Below are 6,493 nucleotides of genomic sequence, written 5' to 3'. Positions count from 1 at the left end.
GAGAATAAAGCAATTGTTTTAAGCCACGTAGGCTCAAAGCGGTTCGCGAGATAAATTCTGGAACGAAGGGGATATGCCATGGCGCATGCACTTTCTGTAGAGGTATATCATCAATCTAACAGTGATACCTGCCTCCGGAAGAAACTTACTTTAAGGAGTCTAGTCCGTTTACGTTCCCACCACAGTGGCTCAAGCAGGCTTTATCAATAATGTTTAACTGCCCCCGATTAACCAGGCCGGCCAGCACAGGTGGAGGCGCGCAGAGCATTGCCGACGGCCATTGACCGCCGTGTTGACACGCGAGTAGAACGCCATTCGAGCGCCGAAATGAGTTCAGGTATTGCACAGCTGGAAATACAATTGGTTATCCAGACCCAACATCGAACAGCCATCGCAGCTAAAAACAACGCGAATTGCACCCGAAATGTGCAGTATCTGCCGGAGCGTTCAGTTGATTTGGAAACCAAAATTTATACAAAGGATAAAAGGATGATATATGGCCATTCTACGTGAAACCTAACCGCCAGCACTTTTTCCGAGCCATTCAACACAATGTCATCGTGCCTCTGAGGGCCTCCGCCGCTTCGTTTATCAGGGATCAATCTGATCTGTCGCTCGTATATCGTATCATTGATTATTCAGCTGGTGGGTCGCCCTGTCATGGCTGGCACTTGCGTGCTCTGTAGCTGATTGGCGCGACAGCTTGTCTGCTGGCCGCAGCAGTTACCAGTGTTCCTTGTTACAGCATCTGTCAGCTGGCCTGCCTGACAGCCTGTCTGCGCTAGCTTTGGCAGACAACTGTGTCCCCTCTGCAGCATTCGTTAGTTGGCCGGTCTAACGGCCCATCGTGGCCGGTCGTAGCCGTTACCCTTGTGCTCTGTTAGAGCAGCTGCCAACTGGCTGGCCTGACAGCGTGTCTGCTGGCCTTGGTCGTAGAGGGTATAGCCTTGCTTTGATAGCCTTGTCCTTGTTGCAGCATCTGTCAGCTGGTTTGCCTGACAGCCTGTCTGCTAGCTTTGGCAGCCAACTGTGTCCCCTGTTGCAGCATTTGTTAGCTGGCTGGCCTGACAGCGTGTCTGCTGGCCGTGGCCGTTGGCCTTGTCCTCTGTTGCAGTATCTCTCACCTGGCTGGCCTGACAGCGTGTCTGATGATTGTGGCCGTTGGCCTTGTCCTCTGTTGCAGTATCTCTCACCTGGCTGGCCCTGACAGCGTGTCTGCTGGCCGTGACCGTTAGTCTTGTCCTCCCTTGCAGCATCTGTCACCTGGCTGGCCTGACAGCGTGTCTGCTGGCCGTGGCCGTGGCACTAAAGACGCCACACCAACGGCCGCCTCGCATCGGCTTCCTGGGCATGCGCGGCAAGCGCGACGCACCGCGGCTGGCCCACGAGGTGGCGCTGGAGACGCGGCAGCGGCGCCTCTCCTACCCCATCTCGCGCCTGCTGCGGCTCAGCGAGCTGTACGGCGACCTGTACGACGCGCGCCCGACCGCGCACCCTCCGGCTTCACAGGCCTGAGGGGAAAGAAGGTGCCGTCCGGATTTAGCGGTTCTCCGCGGCAAGCGCACAGGGCCCGGCGGGTCCCCCACGCGGTTCGCCGGGCTCCGCGGCAAGAAGAGTGGCCCGACGGCGTTGGAGACGCTGCGCGGCATGCTGGAGGAGGCGGCGGATGAGAAGCGGTCGCGAGTGGCGCGTTTCCTCGGGCTGCGCGGCCGCCGCCAGGCACCGCTGGAGGCGAGTGACCGCGGCGCTGGCGAGGTCAGCGTGTCCGCTGGTGGGAACGGCACGTGACACCGGGCCAGCGGGCGGAGCGGTGCTGGCTACTGGGGAGAGCGCGACTGTGCCGCCTGCGGCCCCGTCCGCTCGTTCGTCATCACTAGCCGGTCACCCGACCCCTCGACGCACGCGGATGTCTTGCGGTCCAGGCCACAGACGGTCTCCGTCGTGGCCGCAGGTCGCCATACTGGTCGGGTGTCACGCAAGTCCTGGCTCTCGATCTGGATGCTGAAACTCACCGGGGCCCCTGGGCGCTTCATTTGTGTTTGATGACGGAGCAAGCCGTTAACTGTGCGACACTTCATCGCGTCCGAACAACGGAGGGATGTGGGTCCTTGCTTTGAGCAACTATAAGAAAGTGGTCAAAAGTTCGACCTGCGTATGCCCCTTGTTAACATGATTGCGTTGTCACTTATAAAGCCAATAATCGACACTTCGAGCATTTTAAGTTCGCAGTGCACGAAGAAAGACTTATGAAGGAATACCACCGCCAATGTCTCACCCGTAGGCCTAATATGGCAGTGCGACAGTTTCCTTCGAGTCCGTAGAGCAGATAATTTGGGGTGCCGTTGCTCGACAGGTTATGAATATGATCATTGAATAAAGGCACGGCATATGGAATGCAACAATTTCGTAGGCGATTAGGCCATTGTAAAGAACGGCAAACAAATTAGAAGTTCGCGAGACCCAAATTACGCCGCTTGTTGCGGTCCACATAGTGACGAGCCGAGCCTGACAAGGACAAATACGTTGCAGCGATCGTCGCTCCAGCAGCGCCCCAGCGTTCACCCAGGAACAGGTGATAAACCGTTCAACGCTTATATCACGACAGTATATATGCAACTAACCCCCTGTACGTGCGCGTGAGTAATTTGCTTTGTTGGACGCGCATTCTCGACTTGCGTTGACCGTTGGCTGGCGGTCCGCTCTGTGTTTGATGCGCAGCCGGCCGCGGGCGGCCATTTCTGGCGGCGGCGCCGCATATCTGTCGTGTTTCTGCTTCACTTTGTCGGCGGCCGGCGGCCTGCGCCCGGGGCGTCGGCGTCGGGCGGCCGGCATCTGATGCAGGACCGACGGTGTCGGCTGACGGACGGCCGCGGGCAGGCGACGGAGGCCCCTCCCCTCGGCCGGCCGCGCCCCCCGGCTACGGTACGCGCACCGTCGGCGCGGTGAATGCAGATCAGTCGCGTGCGTCTGGTTGTATCTTGGCAATAAAATCAGAGGCTGGGATGTGCGTGTAAAGCAGGAGTGCGACACCCACGAAGAGGCGAGAGTCTAGCGAATGACATTTTAAGGTTGCGCAGCAGAAGACAGCAGCACCCTTCTTCACAGATCGTCGACGGCTATGGCGGTATGACCGTATGACGGGACGGTATGACGGTCATACTGGGCGTGCCGTGCTTTACTAGCTGCGCCGCACCATGCCGCGCCCGACTGCCGCGGACCACCGACGCTGTTTCGCGGCACCGCCGGCTGTCCCGTGTCAGGCGGAAGTTTGCGCCGCCGCCGCCGGCTGCCAAGTGCACGCATTAGTCACACCTTTAGGCGACGCGTCCAGTGCGCCGCCCCGAAAAAGGCGACTTGGCTCCGTCTAATGGGTCCCACTCCACGCGGACGCCCGGCGGCGACAAGCCGTACCATTAGACGACGTCTCGGTCGCCAATACCGACGGGCGTCCGTGTGATGTCACGTGACGTTGCATTGCGTGACGTCATATTTAGCGGGAGTTCGGGTCGCGTTTTATTTCAACTACTGTGTTATTGGTAGACAAACACAACCCCCGCCCACTCGAATGCTAGACTGTTTCATACCAGCTTCTGACTACTGGAAAGCGTTACATTAGCCGCGCACCTGTGCAGATCAAATTGGGAAGAAATAAGTTTGTGAGCTTAAAGCAGTCACCTATCATCAAGTCCGCTAGCTTAAAAAAAATGTTTGTCCCCGCTTAATCCCTAGCAGCCCGCACAATAACTAACATAGCCAAAGCGCTAACATGATGTCGCCTGCGCTGCGCGCCGCCATATTCATGGACGCCCCGCCGACTACCAAGATGTTAAAACGTTTTGCGAGCGCAGTTGTCGACAAGTGTGACGTCACACCCTTCGCGTCACGAATCCATCATGGCCGCCCGACCAATCATTAAAACAGGATTTCGACTATTGGCAGCACGATAGCTAAGATGGAACGCGGTCCTGGTTACGTATCGCGCCCAGATGACACAGTTCCTGGTTTGGTGAGGAGCCGGTTACGCGGCAATGTGGAGAGCCAGGCATGTGTGGCGTCGCAGCCACGTCGGGTGCGGCCGTGTATGGCGTCACGGTTGAAGAGTTCTCTCACATGTGACATTACAGCCCACGAGTCGTCAGTTAAGCGGTCTCCAGTCAAAATCGGTGCGAGTCCGGCCCTGCGTCACGTACGTACTTCTCTGCGTGAGTCCTGCCAGTCCAAAGCTCGCCGACAGAAAGAGATCCTGTGGACGATCGTGCTTCAAGCGGAGGCGTGGGCGCAACGATGAAGCCGCGAATGTCCTTACCACTTGCATACGTTATAGAACCACAGCTTTTTTCCGTGACTGTCGACTTTTTGACTGTCAGTTTTGAGCCACAGATCCCGAGTTAATCAGATTCCTCACTTGTGAGCGCATCCAGCTGTTCAGAGACAAGACTACAAAACGAAGACGTTGTTATTTTATTATACTGGCGCAGCCTGCGCTAGAGATCTTGCATCAAACACACTGATATTGTTAGCTCATACGACCTGTGATGTGTATGTCACAGCCACCACCTCAGAAGCCCTTTGTTTGGGCACCAGGTCATGCTGGTCCCGCGCACGCCAGCTGACAGGAAATATCGCGTATTGCACCTATTTCATCCGCAGCCTCGACTACTACGCCATCGCTGGCTCGGCGCAACACTGACGCCTCGCAAGGACGCCGGTAGATGGCGTTCGCGCGACTGCGGCCCGCATGAAGGCCGCGCCGGACCGCGGCGCTGGCGAGCACGGGTTGTGGACACGGTGCCATTACACCCACCACCGCTATGAGCGCCGAGCCGCGCTCAGTTGCCGGAGGCGCCGCGCCGGCGGCGTCCGGTGACCTCAGGCCGGGTCAAGTCACTGCGCGCGGGCCGGCAGCACGACGCCCCGGCACTCGCCGAAGCCGACGCGCACGCCCTCCCGCTCGCAGAACCCTGACGGAACAGAGGGACACGTGAGTTCGGGGCGTGCGAGAGTCGTCGCCACATCTGACAATGGTGACACGTCAGGGGCTCGAGAGCGAGCCAGAGTCTGGTGGACATCCGCGGACAGCCGAGCACATAGTCGACGCACAGAGTTAGCGGGGATACGCGTGCGTAAGCGCTCCTGCTTGCGACTGTACACGGCTCGAATAATGGGTGGGAAACGTGGGTTGTCTGGTGAGCATCACACGACGAGCTGGGCCCGTTCGAGTGCGGCGTTGGCACGACAAGGGCGGTCCGGCAGTCCGCGCCCCACATTACGGCGGGATTGCTATGGGGACGTGGCCAGGAATGGTGACAGATCCCCAGTGGAGCTGTCTATCGGCGTTAGGACAGCCGACGTTGCGAGACAGAATACAATACAGGTCAACAATAGCAGCCAGGTAATCGTCGGACGCGCACAGCACGCAACATCAGGCGCAGTGCGTGAGTGATGAACATCAGCGGTGTCCGGGCCCGCTCGACAGATGCACAGAGCTCTGTTCTGGCACAGGCTGCCAGCGGTTCGAGTTCGTAAGCTCAACTTACTAGTTCGGTGATGTGACACATCGCCTTCACTGACCAAAAGCACCCACTTTAGGACGCATGAGCCACTGGTCCAACCAATGTTAACAACCATGGTGTAACCAAGCGAAAGCAGCTCTCAGCCTGCAAAGACGGTACAGCGAATCTGCCACCTGCGCCCTCCCGTTGGGCGCGTCCCGCCATCGGCCATCGCCACCACTCCGAGGGATCATTTATACAGCGCCCGATGGCAGGTCCGGCCCGTCCGTTCAAACTTTACAGTCCGAGCCGGTCATGGCGGAGGTTCAACCCACACACTGCCCGCCGCCGCCGCCGCCGCCACACGGCTGACTTCTGTCCAGCCCGTCCCGCCCTCGATCAGCGGCGCTGGCGGCGGCGGACGCCCGTCTCCAATTCACACGTCCTAACGGCCTGTGCCCGGCACCCCGCGGACGGGCGCCGCTCCAGCTGGCGACGACGGTCCCCGCGCGGGTCACCACGCTGATCGCGACGCCCGCTCCACGGTGCCCGCGAGGCGGTCCCAGGCCCAGCGGCAACGCTTGCCTCTGACGCGGCGCCGGCAGGCCTCCCGTCCGACCGCTTGTTCGTTACCAGCTCGATGCGACGCCCGTGCAAGGTACGGGCAGAACGACCGCTCAGCAACCACCCCAGCACCACCCCAATTCGGAAATAAATGTGTCGGGTGAAAAGAGGAAAAAAGTCCGACAAGGGATATCTTCACCTGTACCTTCATTTGGAAACAAATATGTCCGGTCAAAAGGGGACAAAGATCCGACCCGAGGCACTTTAACCTGCTAAACCACACCTAACATTGGCTTAGGTGTATAGCTGATTTAACCGGTCAAGAAATAAGGCCAACAATTCTCTTTTCTATCTCCACGGTGGCAGCTTAACAGCATGGAACGCTCTACGCTCTAGAGATATGGCAGCACTGCGACCAATACTGTAGAGCCCACCAC

This window comes from Pollicipes pollicipes, unplaced genomic scaffold (assembly GCF_011947565.3).
Source record: "Pollicipes pollicipes isolate AB1234 unplaced genomic scaffold, Ppol_2.1 Scaffold_7261;HRSCAF=8764_pilon_pilon_pilon, whole genome shotgun sequence".
NCBI classification, from domain to species: domain Eukaryota; kingdom Metazoa; phylum Arthropoda; class Thecostraca; order Pollicipedomorpha; family Pollicipedidae; genus Pollicipes; species Pollicipes pollicipes.
The sequence above is the reverse complement of the archived record's forward strand: the minus strand, read 5'-3'. Positions refer to the sequence as shown.